Source organism: Vigna angularis, chromosome 2 (genome assembly GCF_016808095.1).
Source record: "Vigna angularis cultivar LongXiaoDou No.4 chromosome 2, ASM1680809v1, whole genome shotgun sequence".
Classification (NCBI taxonomy): domain Eukaryota; kingdom Viridiplantae; phylum Streptophyta; class Magnoliopsida; order Fabales; family Fabaceae; genus Vigna; species Vigna angularis.
In genome coordinates, this window is record NC_068971.1 from 9171973 (window position 1) to 9187614 (window position 15642).

General features: G+C 44.0%; 1 pseudogene; it reads right to left on the minus strand.

The window, feature by feature from the left end:
- Positions 1–1599: 1599 nt before the first annotated feature.
- Positions 1600–8762, minus strand: LOC128195244 (uncharacterized; annotated as a pseudogene).
- Positions 8763–15642: the final 6880 nt, after the last annotated feature.

Here is a 15642-nt window from a genome sequence, read left to right on the forward strand (position 1 = left end):
CAAGAAGCAGTGAGTTCTTTGATGCAAGGAAGAGAACGTAACTAGGGGTTCAAGTTCCCTCTAGCACTAGCTTGAACCTGAAAAGGTGCGGGAGATGGGTATGAAAGGTAGATGGTTGAATGACTACCTGTGGGTAACGTTAGCATTTGAAATTTCCTTACTTTGGGAGGTGTTGTTAGTATCTACACATGCATGACCCGCAAGGGCTGCCCCAACTTTGTTGTGTATAGGAAATTTGATTTGGAGAGGTGGAAAGGTTCGGGTAGGAAGGATTGCCCCAATTTGGCGATTCTTAATTGACGGGGAGACTTCACCTTTTTTGACTTTTCTCTTTTTTCGATGTTTTTATTTTCTTCCCTTTTTTTTTTCTTTTGAGTGATTGTGTCATTCACCACATCATTTCGTTTCAGGGTTAAATTCGTGAGAAAGATTAGGACAAACAGTCTTCAGTCAGCGTGGACTTTTATTGGCTTGTACCGTGGCTAAAGGTCAAAGGGTTTTGAAAGAAATGGATAATGAAAGCTCAAATAAGTGTTTAGCGGTTAAATTGTTTCAACAAGAATCATTTGCAGGGTGTCGAGTCAACCATCCCTAGAGATTTGGAACTTCGGGCATCCTTTATTTTCATTGCTGTTTTTTTCTTCTTTTCTTCCCCTTTTGGGTCACTTGCTTCGTTGTCTCTGCTGTGTACTTCTTTGAGACTTTATATATATATTTTTTATTTCTTTTTCTCTTTTCTCTTTTTTTTTTTTTAGAAATCCCCTCCTTGATTTTGGATGCCCTTGATGTACCCTTTAGGTTGGCATCAATGTGCTAATGATTCTTGTCGGGGGTGATGCAAACAATTATAATTTTATGGCTCAAAAGGGGTGCAATTGGATAAACTTCTTTTAACGTTTGGATAAAGGAAAAAATGGCCACACGTCACTCTGAATCCTTGCTTACCTTACTTTCTCGCGACTTTAACCCTGGAATAGAAACTCGGTAGTGGTTGACACATCGACTTCATTATTTTTTTCTTTCTCTTCCTTCCTTTTTTTTTTATTTTTTAATCTCCCAATCAACAGATCGTTGGGGATGTGTACCATGATGAACATTGCCCCAGTATTGTATTCAAGACAATCCTTCGTTTTAATGGGAAACGAAAAGGGTGAGGGTTCAAGTAGTATGAATGCAGATGCTCTAGCCGGAAAAGAACGATGGTTACCCCCGAAACCTTGCATCAGGAGAAGACCCAACTTTGGTATTTTCAAAATTTATTTTGCTTTTGCTTTTCGAAAACACTATGCCCTTGACAACCTCATTGACAACGAATTCAACGTGTGTTTTTTCTTTTGCTCTTTTTTTTTTTTTTTTTACGACACCCACCAGGACCGAGCTAAGCCGACTGAATACCCGTGATGCTTTTATTGACATTCGTTCAATTATTTTCGTTTTCAATCCTCTTTATTTACCTAAACAGCTCAGCGCGACATGCAATAATTTCAAAAAGTATGAACAAAAATTAATATGCGATATTTATTGAATGAAATAACACAGATTACAACAATCAAAAAGCAAGGTTAATATTCGCTAAAGGCAGCCCTTATCACAGAATCATCATACATAGAACTTTTTGACCGCATCAGAATTAACCGGTAACGGTAATTCCTCCCCATCCATCCTTGTGAGAATTAGTGCCCCACCAGAGAATGATTTCTTCACCATAAACGACCCTTCATAGTTTGGGGTCCACTTGCCTCTATGATCTTTTTGGATGGGCAAAATCCTCTTCAACACCAGTTCGCCTTCATGAAACTCTCTTGGGTGCACCCTTTTGTCAAACGCCTTTTTCATTCTCCTTTGATACAACTGTCCATGACACACTGCTGTTAACCTTTTCTCTTCGATAAGGTTGAGTTGGTCGAATCGGGTTTGAACCCACTCAGCTTCCTCTAACTTAGTTTCCATTAACACGCGTAAGGAGGGAATTTCGACCTCAAATGGGAGTACCGCTTCCATACCATACACTAGCGAGAACGGCGTGGCCCCAGTTGATGTTCGTACTGATGTGCGGTATCCATGCAAAGCGAAAGGAAGCATTTCGTGCCAATCCTTGTAGGTGGCTACCATCTTCTGCACAATCTTCTTGATGTTCTTGTTAGCAGCCTCTACTGCCCCATTCATCTTTGGACGATAAGGAGAGGAATTATGGTGGTGAATTTTGAATTCCTCACATAACTCCGCCATCATCTGATTGTTCAGGTTGGTAGCGTTATCCGTAATGATCTTGTTAGGTAGCCCATACTTACATATCAACTCCCTTTTTATGAATCTGGTCACCACCTTTCTAGTCACGTTGGCGTAAGAAGCAGCCTCAACCCACTTGGTGAAATAGTCGATTGCGACTAGTATGAAGCGATGTCCATTTGACGCTTTTGGTTCTATAGCTCCGATGACATCTATTCCCCACATCGAAAATGGCCAAGGTGCAGACAACACGTTCAGAGCAGTGGGTGGCACATTGATATTATCTGCATATATTTGACATTTCTCACACTTTCTCACGTGTATGCAACAATCGTTTTCCATGGTCAACCAGAAGTAACCAGCTCTTAAGATCTTCCTAGCCATCGAATGTCCATTCATGTGTGTACCAAATGTACCTTCGTGCACTTTTTTCAATATCGACTCGGCTTCCTTTGCATCCACACATTTGAGGAGAACCATGTCATGGTTTCTCTTGTATAAAACATCCCCGCTTAAGATGAAACTGCCGGCCAACCTTCTTAATGCTCTTTTATCGTTTTCAGACGCATCCTCAGGGTATTCTCGGGTTTTAAGATAACGCTTGATATCAAAGTACCAAGGTTTACCGTCTAACTCCTCCTCAATGAAGTGGCAATATGCTGGCTCTGCATGGCTTTTCATTTTGATTTTTGGTAATTCTGCATCTTGATCAACCTCAAACATTGACGACAAGGTAGCCAAGGAGTTTGCTAATTGATTATCTTCTCGCGGTATATGGTTAAATGTGATGGAATCCAAATACTCCATTAATCCCCTGATATAAGCTTGGTAGGGAATTAATTTTGTATCTCTAGTTTCCCATTCTCCTTTCAATTGATGGATGACCAAAGCTGAATCTCCATACACATCCAGAATTTTTGCCTTAGACTCAATTGCTGCTCGAATACCCATGGCACAGGCTTCATATTCAGCGATGTTATTTGTGCAGCTAAAACACAACCTTGTCGTCATTGGTATATATTGACGCTCTGGAGAGATAAGCACTGCCCCTATTCCATGTCCCATCACATTCGAAGCTCCGTCGAATAACACTGTCCATGCTTTTTCGTTTCGGTCTTCTTTGTTCTCTTCGAATAAAGCCATGATATCCTCATCGGGAAACTCAGGTTGCATTGGTTGATAATCACAAAGGGGTTGATGAGCCAGGTATTCTGCTAGTGCGCTACCCTTGACAGATTTTTGAGTGACATATACGATGTCGTACTCTGACAATAGCATCTGCCATCGAGCTATCCTTCCAGTAAGAGCAGGCTTTTCAAAGATATACTTGATAGGATCCATCTTGGATATCAACCATGTGGAATGACTCAACATGTATTGCCTTAAACGATGAGCGGCCCATGCCAATGCGCAACAAGTCCGCTCTAACGATGAATATCGTTGTTCGCAGTCTGTGAACCTCTTGCTCAAGTAATATATAGCGTGCTCTCTTTTGCCATCCTCATCATGCTGACCCAATACACAACCCATTGACTCGTCCAATACAGTCAAATACAAAATGAGTGGCCTTCCTGGTTCTGGTGGACGTAATACAGGAGGGTCCTGTAAGTATTGTTTGACTCTCTCAAAAGCGGTCTGACAATCCTCATTCCACACCACAGCCTGGTTCTTTCGTAACAACTTGAACAGTGGTTCACAAGTAGCAGTTAATTGGGAGATGAATCTAGCAATGTAATTTAATCTACCCAAAAACCCTCGAACTTCTTTTTCCGTTTTCGGCGCAGGCATTTCCATTATCGCTCGCACTTTGTCTGGATCCACCTCTATCCCCCTCTGGCTGACAACAAAGCCCAACAATTTCCCGGATTTCACTCCAAATGTACATTTGGCGGGATTCAGCCTAAGCTTATACTTCCTCAATCTCTCGAATAACTTTCTCAAGTTGAGGACGTGTTCTTCTTCTGATTCGGACTTCGCGATCATGTCGTCCACATAAACTTCAATCTCCTTGTGCATCATATCATGGAAAAGTGCCACCATCGCCCTTTGATATGTTGCCCCAACGTTCTTGAGTCCAAAAGACATCACCTTATAACAAAATGTGCCCCACAATGTAATAAAAGTTGTCTTTTCCATATCTTCTGGCGCCATCTTGATTTGGTTATACCCCGAAAAACCATCCATGAACGAAAACAGTGAATACTTGGCTGTATTATCAACTAGGGTGTCGATGTGTGGTAATGGGAAATTGTCCTTTGGGCTTGCGCGATTCAAATCTCGATAATCGACACACATCTGAACTTTACCATCCTTCTTAGGCACCGGTACAATGTTTGCTACCCATTCTGGGTATCTCGCCACAGCTAGAAACCCTGCATCGAATTGCTTCTGTACCTCTTCCTTGATCTTCAAGGACATTTCCGGTTTCATTCTTCTTAGCTTTTGCTTTACCGGTGGGCATTCCGGCTTGAATGGGAGCTTGTGTTGTACAATATTTGTATCGAGGCCTGGCATGTCATTGTAAGACCAAGCAAACACATCCCTGAACTTCCTCAATAAGACACGCAATTTTCCTTTCACTTCTGCTTTCATGGCTGTACCGATCTTCACCTCCTTTACCTTATCCTCATTCCCTAAATTGAGTACTTCAACATCTTCCTGGTGAGGTTTCATCTCCTTACACTCTTGTTCCACTAGTCTCAACAGTTCAGGAGGGGGTTCCGGGTCATCATCACAATCATCTTCCGTATTATTGACAGGGCGCCCAAAATCAGGAATATCGACATAATTACTTTCAAAACATTCATTGTCATATCTGCATTATTTGAGTTTGTGAAAAGGAAATAAATAAACGGAAAAAACGACGAGGAATGCAAAATGATGATAAAACACAAACAAACACCCTTTGATTATCGCGCTGAGCATAACAAACTAAAGCGTCAACCCGTAAGTCATGAATCCTAAAGCCCCGGGTAAAGCTATAGGATTAATTAAAGTTATTACATCTTATTCAAATTAAGCATCACGGGCAAATCCAGCATCTTCCAGTTGTCGAGTCGTGCATCCGGGGAGCAGGCCCACACGAAACTGGAACCTTCCGATCCATCTTCATCTCCCACAGCTGCTATGTGACCGACGTTAACCCAACCAGCGCTGCGAAAGCTCTCCTTGAGGTCACAGATACGAATTCTTCCCACTTTGGGCTCCCGTCTCTCCATCCGAGCCAGACTGCGCTCTCTCCTTTCTTCTATCAGCCTTCTCCTATCCTCCTTGGTGGGCTTGTATCCCAGGCCATACCTATTCTTGTTCTCGACGACCTCCAGAGGGAATGCTCGCCCCTGTCCCCACTTGCCTAAACCTTTCCCATGCATATAACCTTCTTTTAGCATGACTTTGGCCATCATGATAGAAGCACGCGACAGATGCGGGTTGACCGCGAATGACTCCACATAGGTGTTTCCCACGATCTCCAGAGATTGGAGAGTTGTCTCGAGAGCTTCCTCGGCTACTTCAATATAACGGGAGGATGATGGCCCACTCACCAGGAAATCCTCCTCTCCTGCCACTATCACCAACTTGTCTCCCATTACATACTTCAACTTTTGATGTAGTGTAGAAGGCACAACCCCTGCAGAATGGATCCATGGGCGACCCAACAGACAACTATAGGCCGGGAGGATGTCCATGACTTGGAATGTCACTTGAAAGACACACGGACCGACTTGGATTGGTAGTTCTACCTCTCCCATCACTTCCCTCTTACTACCATCAAAGGCTCTCACAATCATAGAACTTGGTTTCATATGTGTTCCGTCACTGGGTAGCTTCTCCAAGGTTGCTTTTGGCATGACGTTCAGGGAGGATCCATTATCCACTAGGACACGTGCCACCACATGATCCAGGCATTTCACAGAGACATGAAGGGCTTTGTTATGACCTCTCCCCTAAACAGGTATCTCTTCATCAGTGAAGGTGAGGTAATTATTAGCAACGATGTTGCCAACAATGCCCTCGAACTTGTTCAGAGAAATATCCTGCTCCACATGAGCCTCACTGAGTATCTTCATCAACAACTTTCGGTGGGAGGCAGAGTGCATGAGTAATTCTAGCAAGGAGATCCGGGCAGGCATGCGGTTCAACTGTTCCACCACTTTGTACTCACTCTGCTGTATGAACTTTAGGAATTCCCCAACTTCTTCTTCAGATATTTCCCTCTTCTCCCCTTTGTCGGGGGTCTCCTCGGCCTCCACGTTCTTCCCCCTCAAGTACTCCTTTGCTTTTGCAGCCATTGTTGCTTCCCCGTCATTGGTTCTTTCTCTCGCCAATTCTGGTGGTGTAAAGATTCGACCACTTCTGGTCATTCCACCAATGCCTGATATGTTTTCCACAGTCGGATTTGCATATTCTCCCTTATCTAATACAGTTGCCCCATATCTCCAGGGGACGGCTTTCTCGTCCTTATAAGGGAAAGGAGTTGGCACCCGGATGACAACAGACGGATTTCCTTCAGTTACCAGTGCAGGGGTGGTCCTAGTAAAATGGATCACCAAAGGTTCGGGTAGAGTCACATCAGATTCTCCACCAATTTGTGCAAATACTTCTTCCTCTCTGACCTTGCGGCACACTTGCATCAGATTTCTATCAAGTAAGTCTTGTAGCAAAATCTCGAATTCCATACATTCCTCAATAGAGTGCCCGGCCTCCGGATGGAGTGCGCACGCCATACCCAGATCATAATCGCCCTTCACTAGGCCCTTCTTCAACAAAGCTTCAAAGATAAACCTCCTAGAACTTCGGATTTCGCCCACATCTCTTATCAGATCATGGTTTCCAACCTCGACGGCGTTCGTCGAGGAACTCCCGTGCCCGGACAACGGATTAGCATCGACGCTGGGCTGGTCCTCTTGAAACTTTAACCAACCCGAATCTATCAGAGCCTGAACTTTGTATTTGAGAGCCATACATCCTTCGGTCGAGTGGCCAACGCCTCCTGCATGATAACTACACCTGGCATTTGCGTCATAACCCCTAGGGTACGGCGCCTGTACAGGCTTCATCGGGCAAATGGCGACCAGACCCTTTTTGACTAGGTTAGGTAACAATTCAGTGTAGGTCATAGGGATTGGGGTGAACCTAACAAATTGATTTCCCCTTGGGTTGTTGTTGTGACCCACATTCGGATTTGGGCCCATGTTTGCGGCAGGTCTTGAAGCTTCGATTGGGATACGCTGTGGTGGATAATACGCTTGTTGTTGTTGAGGCCTAGCTTGGTGAGCAAACGTAGTGTTAGCAGCATAAGGAGGTGGGTTTAAGTATGGTCGATAATTAGGATCGGGAGCTCGTCCTCTCCACACAGGCATTACCGACGCAACATGTACCTCTCCCTCTTTTTTCTTCCCCTGATTGAAGCTGGGCTTTTTGTAGTTTGTGGTTGCAGGTGGGCCATATGCTATCTTCCCGTTTTTCAATCCAATTTCTATCCTCTCACCAATGATGATGGTGTCGGCAAAATTGACAGATACATTCCCAACCATATGCTCATAAAACGGCGGCTGGAGTGTGTTTACGAACATCGACACCATCTCCTTATCAAACAACGGCGGCTCAACTTGCGCAGCCAACTCTCTCCATCGCTGGGCGTACTCTTTGAAAGTTTCGTTGTCCTTTTTTGTCATATTCTGCCGCTGCAGACGGTCCGGAGCAACATGAGTATTGTATACATATTGTTTCACGAAGGCGTCAGCTAGATCCGCCCAACAACGAATTCGGTGTGGCTCCAGGTGGGTGTACCAGTTCAATGCCACCCCAGCCAAACTTTCCTGGAAAACGTGGATGAGTAGTTGCTCATCATGAGCATACGCAGCCATCTTTCTGCAGTACATGGTCACATGGCTTTTAGGGCAAGTGTTAGCCCTATATTTTTCAAACTCCGGCGCCTTGAACTTAGGCGGGATTTTCAAGCCCGGAACCAAACTCAATCGGGCCGCATCTCCAAACCCGTAGCTCTCAACTCCCTCAACAGCTCTCAACCTCGCCTCCAGACTTTCCAACCTACCCGTAGCTCCAACGAGGCTACCGAATCCCCCAACCACCGTGGCGTGTGGTGCAGCTTCGGTTGAAAAATCCTCCCTAGCAACCACAGGCGGTACTGGGGTCACCCGAATTCCATCAGTGGTGTTGGTCTCATTCATTTCCATGGCCACCATGGGAGCCGACACTAAGACAGGTCCCTGAGTGCCGATTGGTGGTATATTGACAGTCGCGGGGAATGAGAATGAAGCGTGCTCAGCTTCTGAGTACTCTCCTACAGGAGGAGTGTAACCCGCAGGTAAACCATACAGTGGGAAAGGAACAGATTGGCTCGCAGCGTTGAACATTGGGGGATAAGGGTGAGCATTCCCTTCAACATGCGCAGATGAAGACTCTCCAGTAGTCTTCATGGATTCAAGCGCCGCCAAGATCTGGCCGATCTGGTCCTTCAACTGGCCAACATCCGCTTTGAGAGACTCTTGTGACTCCTCCCAGCTTGCCATGGCTTTTGAATTTGCCCGGGTCCGGTAGGGGTGTCGTGGAAATTTGGTTGTCGTTTTTTCTCACGCGTACTGTTTTATTATTTTAATTAATTAGATGGAAATGAAACATGCTGAACAAAAGAAAGGATGATGCATGCTAGTAATAGGGGGAAATCACAAGATTGTAATGACATCATTGATGGAAATTAACACAAGCAGATGCTAAACAACATCCCACACCTTTCATTTAAAAGGAAACAAGTTCATTACATTTCTTAAAGGAAACAAATCATAAAGATCTCTAAATACATCAATTCCTAGCCCGAGTGATGAGGGATTTCATCTCGTCTATCAGCCTTTTACAGTGATTAATAAAAAGCTCTATTTCTACTGGTGGGCTATAAAAGTGGGTACTCGCTTCAGCTTCCGACACCATTCTGGGGATGTCTTCAATTACCCCATTTGCCAAAGCAGCCAGCTGAGAGAAGCTTTCTTTCCAATGCTTTACGGTCGTTTCTTGCTCTGCGATGTGCTCTTTCATTCGCTTTATCAAGGCCTGATGCCTTTCTTCAAATTCCATCGACCTCCATCGCTCCTCCTGCTCCTCGATGTAATCCTCCATCTGCTTTAACATGGCTCGATATTCCCCTTCAGCCTCTGCCAGCTTCCAGCGCTCCTGATTCAAATCCGCTTCAAATGATGTAGCCATTTCCTTCATTTGATGCCCCGATTCTTGTACTTGGACTTGCGCTTCCCTTAGTCTTTTTAGAGCTTCCCTTTTATCCCTCTTGGCTTCTTCATAGAGTTGTTTCCACTGTCTGCCCTCTTCTAAAGCCACATTCTTCTCATTCACCCTCATGGATAACTCCTTACTTGCGGCCTCGAGATCCTGTTTTACTCGGAATGTATAATCTCTCTCTGCCTTCTGGCTCTTGACAATGTTTTCATAAGCCCGTGACTTTTCTTCGTTATCATTCCTCATATCCACAAAATCATTGCGAGCCTTCTGTAATTCATTTTCTAACCTTACATTCTTCACCCTCAATTTCTCCACCTCAGCCTTCAGCTGTTTCACCTCTTCACTTTCTCGGGCTTGGGATGTTCCTTCACTCGCCGATTGATCATTGATGGGCTTGAAAGGCAACTTGACTTCTTTTACCCTCTCTAGAATCCAGGTATGATAACTAACCCTGCTATCCATCACTCTACTCCTCAGGTCCTTCTCTGCTCGAACCACATTTTCCCAGGCACTTCTGACCCTCCTCAACATTTCAGTACAATGTCCATCCTCATAGTAGATGAAGAAGGCTGTGAGATAATCTGGTGAAGGTGCTCCCTTCATAGGGTATCCGAACTGTCTCTGGACCAAAACAGGGTTGTAGTTAATACAATACCTAGCGCCTATGAGAGGTATGTTAGGGAAGTTGCCACAATGTTGGATAGATGGTTTAGTCTCAAGCCAAGGAAGGCGCCACTTTACGTTTCCTTCCCTCAAACCAGCAAAGAAAAGAGCCCACTCATTACCTCCTTGATGCAACAGATTCTCAGGTGAACTCCTAATATCGATTACCCCCTTAAATACTCGTGCCGTCATCCATGCATATAACACCGGCAAACAACAAAGAATCCTCTTCCCTTTTCTCTCATGGCAAAAACTCATAGTCCCATACACATCTGCGAGGACTGCTGTTACGGGGTTTTCTGATCTCGTCTTTTTTGCCACAAAGACATCAATAGCAGTGTAATCTACAAAGTCTTCCAGTTTGGGAAACAGGACAATGCCAAACACAGTGAGGGCTAGTACATCCATGAAGGTCTCCCATTCTTCCCTATTGCCCAGGTCGTGCAAATACTGTTCAAGGTATCCTTGTGTCAGCCCCCGTATTTGATGTCTCGTTATTAACCGATTCTCCAATTCATTGGGCTGTATTTTCATTATAGCAGCAAGGGTAGAAACAGAGGCATGATGCTCCAAGTGCTGATATGGCTTGGTACCCTCTAATGCAGGCCCAGAATATGCTCAAATTCTTCTACGGTTGGCGCCAGCTGGAAGTCCTGGAAGGTAAAACATCTCAGGGGAGGATCATAATACTGAGCTAGAGCTGTAATAGCGGGCAACTGTACTTTCACCTCCATTAAACTCAACAAATTCCCATATTTCTTCATGAAGGCTTCTCTCTGTATGGTCTTGAGTCTTCGGCCTAAATTTATCAACCCGGTCAAATTTCCAACATGTGTCCTTAGGCTAGACTTCTTTCTTAAAATGGCGGGGTTGGTATGCAGTGTAGCACCAAATCTGGTGCCAGCATCCATCTCGTGTGAAGTCAAGAGTATACCTGTGATTTCCCCTAAAACCAACATGTTACTAAATGATGCATGAATATGATGCCTGATAATAAAACAACACTATGAATCAAATGCATGCATGGCATGAAAATGCAATAAACATAATTTTCAAAAGAGAATGAACAACGTGAGGATTACAAGAATACACGTTTCTCCCTTTGTGCCCTAATAAAGGTTCAATGGCTTGGATCCAAGGTCAAGTATATGCAATCTCACAGGGATGGTCTCCTGAACCTAGAGGTCAATGGTCACTAGAGCTATGGCCCCCTTCATAGCATCCCCACAACAGTCGAGTAATCAACTAGATGAGGAGATACAAGTGAAGAGAACAAACTCTAGCTGGAGTTCTCACGATAGCCAGACAGGAAGTACATCCCAGAATGACACGGCTACACAACTCCTCTAATTCTAAGTTACGCTCAGACCCGGGTATAGGGCCCCACTCATGACATGCACAAAGTGTGTGTGTGAAGGGAGAATGCAATGCATACCCAAACCCTCACCTGCAAAACAACCAGAAGATTGGGTTCGGGAGTCGGTTACGTGTAGGGAAGGTGTTAGCACCCTACAACGCCTGCCCTAAGGCAGTACCTTTAACTAAATGCACGAATAGGATGTGGTTTTAAAAAACGTTTAGCTTTCCCTTAAAATAAAATCATAAATAAACAAAATATATATATTTTAGTTTTTTGGGCCCGACAAGGATTGACCTTGCTCCTACGTATTCTCATTCAAAATGAGAAATCAGGGTTACGTAGTTCTTTTGAAACTGTTCGAGAAATTCGTTTGGAAATTGTTTGAAAATTTGTTAAGAAAACGATTATTGATAAATTTGGATTTTTAGGGAAGTGAACCTGACAAGGGCAAGCCTTGCTCCTACGTATCTCCACTCTTGATGGAGAATCAAGGATCACGTAGTTCTGGGACAGGAATATAGTTTGTTGTTTGAAACTGTAGATACTTTTAGTTTTTGTAGATTTCATATTTTTTGTAATTTTATTTAAGAAAGAGGAAAGGTTTTTAGCACAAGGACGATGCGTGCGATCACACATGTGCCTAAACCTTTTAAAACATATTTTTTCGTAATTTTATTTAAGAGAGAGAAAAGGTTTTTAGCACAAGGACGATGCGTGCGATCACACATGTGCCTAAACCTTTAAAACATATATTTTTATAATTTTACTTAAGGAAAAGAAAAGGTTTTTAGCACAAGGACGATGCGTGCGATCACACATGTGCCTAAACCTTTAAAACATATTTTTGTAATTTTAATTAAGAAAGGGAAATTAAGAAAGGGAAAAGGTTTTTAGCACAAGGACGATGCGTGCGATCACACATGTGCCTAAACCTTTAAAACATACTTTTGTAGTTTTGTATATTTAACAAAGAGAAAAGGTTTTTAGCACAAGGACGATGCGTGCGATCACACATGTGCCTAAACCTTTAAAACATATTTTTTTTTGTAATTTTGTTTTTTATAAGTAAAATTATTATATATTTTGAAATAAGTGGATATTAAAAGAAATAAATAAAATAAAGTAATAAAATAAAATAAAATAAAATGAAATAAAATAAATAAAAAGGCAAATAAATAAACAAACAAACAAATAAATAAATAATAATAAAAACAACGAAATGGGGGTGCCAAAATAAAAATAAAATAAAAGAATAAAAAAAAGAGGTTGAACGGTCAGTCGAGCGGTCTGTGGTAGAGGCCGAACGTTGGGAAAGAATTCAGAATCACGAGCGCTCGTTGGGGAAAGTTGACGAACGTACGTTGAGAAGAATAGCCTGGATGGCGAGCGTTCGTTGGGTGATACGACGAACGTACGTTGAGTACGGGAGGGCAGATGACGAGCGCTCATTGGATGATATGACGAACGGACGCTGAGAAACGGAGGCAGAATGACGAGCGGACGTTGGATGACGAGCGTTCGTTGGGGAATTGAAGAACGGACGCTGTGAAATGAATGACGAGAGGCGTTGTGGACGAGCGTTTGCTGGGACGAGCGTTCGTTGTGGTAGGGCTGAATCACGAGCGCTTGTTGTGATGAACGTTCGTTTTGGGCCGTGCGTTTGTTGGGACGGGCGTTCGTTGGTAGAGGGGCTGAATGACGAGCGCTCGTTGTGATGAGCGTTCGTTTGCGGACGAGCGTTCGTTGGAAATTGAAGAACGGACACTGAGAAATGAATGACGAGCGTCGTTGGGGATGAGCGTTGGTTGCGGAGATGTGGGAAATGACGAACGCTCGTCATGAACAAGCGTTCGTTGGGAAGATGAGGCTAATGACGAACGCTCGTCATGGACGAGCGTTCGTTTGGAGAGGGGCTGAATGACGAACGCTCGTCACTGACGAGAGTTCGTTGGGAAGGTGTGGGAAATGATGAACGCTCGTTATGGACAGGCGTTCGTTGGGAAGATGTGGGAAATGACGAACTCTCGTTATGGACAGGCATTCGTTGGGAAGATGTGGGAAATGACGAATGCTCGTCATGGACAAGCGTTCGTTGGGAAGATGAGGCTGATGACGAACGCTCGTCATGGACGAGCGTTCGTTTTGGAAGACGTGGGAAATGACGAACGCTCGAAAAAGGCCAAATAACGTACGTTCGTTCTGGGCTTGGCCCACCCGTGTGGTTTCTGACCTAGAATCCTCTAGGGGTTTGGCATTTCCTTTCCATTCCTCCTCCACGCAGATCCAACACTCTCCCGTAAGCTCACCCCCTCAACTCACACACTCCCCAGAGACCCAAGGTCTCTTACTCTCTTCGCGGGCGCGCCGCCACCTACGCCAGTGCCGGCCACCTTCGCCTCAACCAGCACACGCCTTGGCCTCGCCGGCAACAACTCGCGCCACCAGCCCTACTGCCGACTGCGGCGCCACTGCTTTCTCTCCCTCGCTTCTCTCACACTAGCCTAGGGTTGAGGCTTTCCCACCTTGGGCACCTCCTGCCGCCGCCTCTGCCAGAGCCGGCCACAGTCGCCTCTAACTGGAGCGCGCTTCTTCACCGGCGCTACCAGCCTCGCTTTCCTCCCTCTCCGTTCGAGGATTCTCTCGACTGCTAATCGTCCCGGCCACACCACTTTTCCCTCTCTTGTTTTCCATCGTTATCTCCTTAACTCGTGTAACAGATTATGTGCGTGTGTGCTATTTGGTGAGGAAGAAGATGAAGGCGTGGAGCTGGTGAGAAGAAAACGGTTTAAAGGCTCGACTTTATGCGGGTGTTTGCAGATGAAGATGAGTTATCAGTGAAGGCAACCATGGAAGCTTACCGAGACCGTGCTTGGGGGGTTGAGATTTTAATCTGATATTGTAATGTGCTTATGCTTTTGGGTGTTTTTTATTTTCTGTATATGCCTATTCAAATCCTTTGCTTTGCTGGTGATTTGGCAATGGTTAGAATGCTTGAGCGGATATGAAAGGGGATGACAATGCAAAGGTTCAATGGTGGATTAGCGTTTTGCGGGTGAAAGAAATTGGGGATGGTGTTGAAATCATTGGGGAAGGCCGAGGGGTTTGGTTGGATATTGATTTGGTCTCTTTTGTTTGCTTATTATTTTTTTTTTTTAGTACAAGGAGGATCAGGAACAAGGTAATCAGAAGGATGAAACTGAAGATATTAGTGGCAAAGTCGTACATGTGAAGTCACATGGTGAATATGGGAGGGTGATTGTGCGTGGAAGGATGACGACGGACGGGAATATTCATACATCCAAACACACTTAAACAGAGCAACATCACAGTATAATGCAGTATGACTACGCAAGTGAACGGGGGAATAAGGCGTGCTTACCTCTAGGAGCTCCACTGGCCGCCGTTAACTATGTGAATCCGGTGCCTCGTCCTCTTCTTCCAAATTGGCTTCCGCGTCTTTTTTTGCAGGTGCCAAACGTGGTGAATGCCCCCTAGAAGCCCTCACCAATGGTGTCCAAGATGAAGGTCTCAGAGACAGTGTCCAAATCCCCTCCTCTTTTCTCTCCCCAAAAACCAGAATAATCCCCCCTTGCTCTCTCTCTGTGCTTCTTTTTGTGCCCTCCTCTGCGCCAAAAATGCTTGTACTGCCTTCGTACGCACCCGAATCGCGTCTGCCACCCTGCTCTCCTCCAAAACGTCTCTGCCACCACCTCAACTTTCTGCAGAAACGGTTTCTGTCCCCTCACGCTCCGCACCATTTTTTATTTTTATTTTTATTTTTTTTTAAAAAAATTATATTATATTAATTATATTAAAATATAATATAAAAAGGTAAAACAAAAAAAAGGAAATACTAAATAAAACGGAGAATAAAATAAAATATGATAATTTATATAAATAAAGATAGAATAATAATAGATAATAAAAATAAATAAATAAATAATAAAAAACGAAAATAAAAGAAAATTAAAAAAAATAAAATAAAATAAAACTAATAAAAAATAAAAACTAAAAGTAAATAAAAAACAAAACATAGGAGGCAATAAAGCCAAAAAAAAAAAAAAAATCCGAACGAAATTCGGTATTGACACTCCGATTGACGCAACGACCACAGATCCTCGTACACGCGGCGGCAGCGA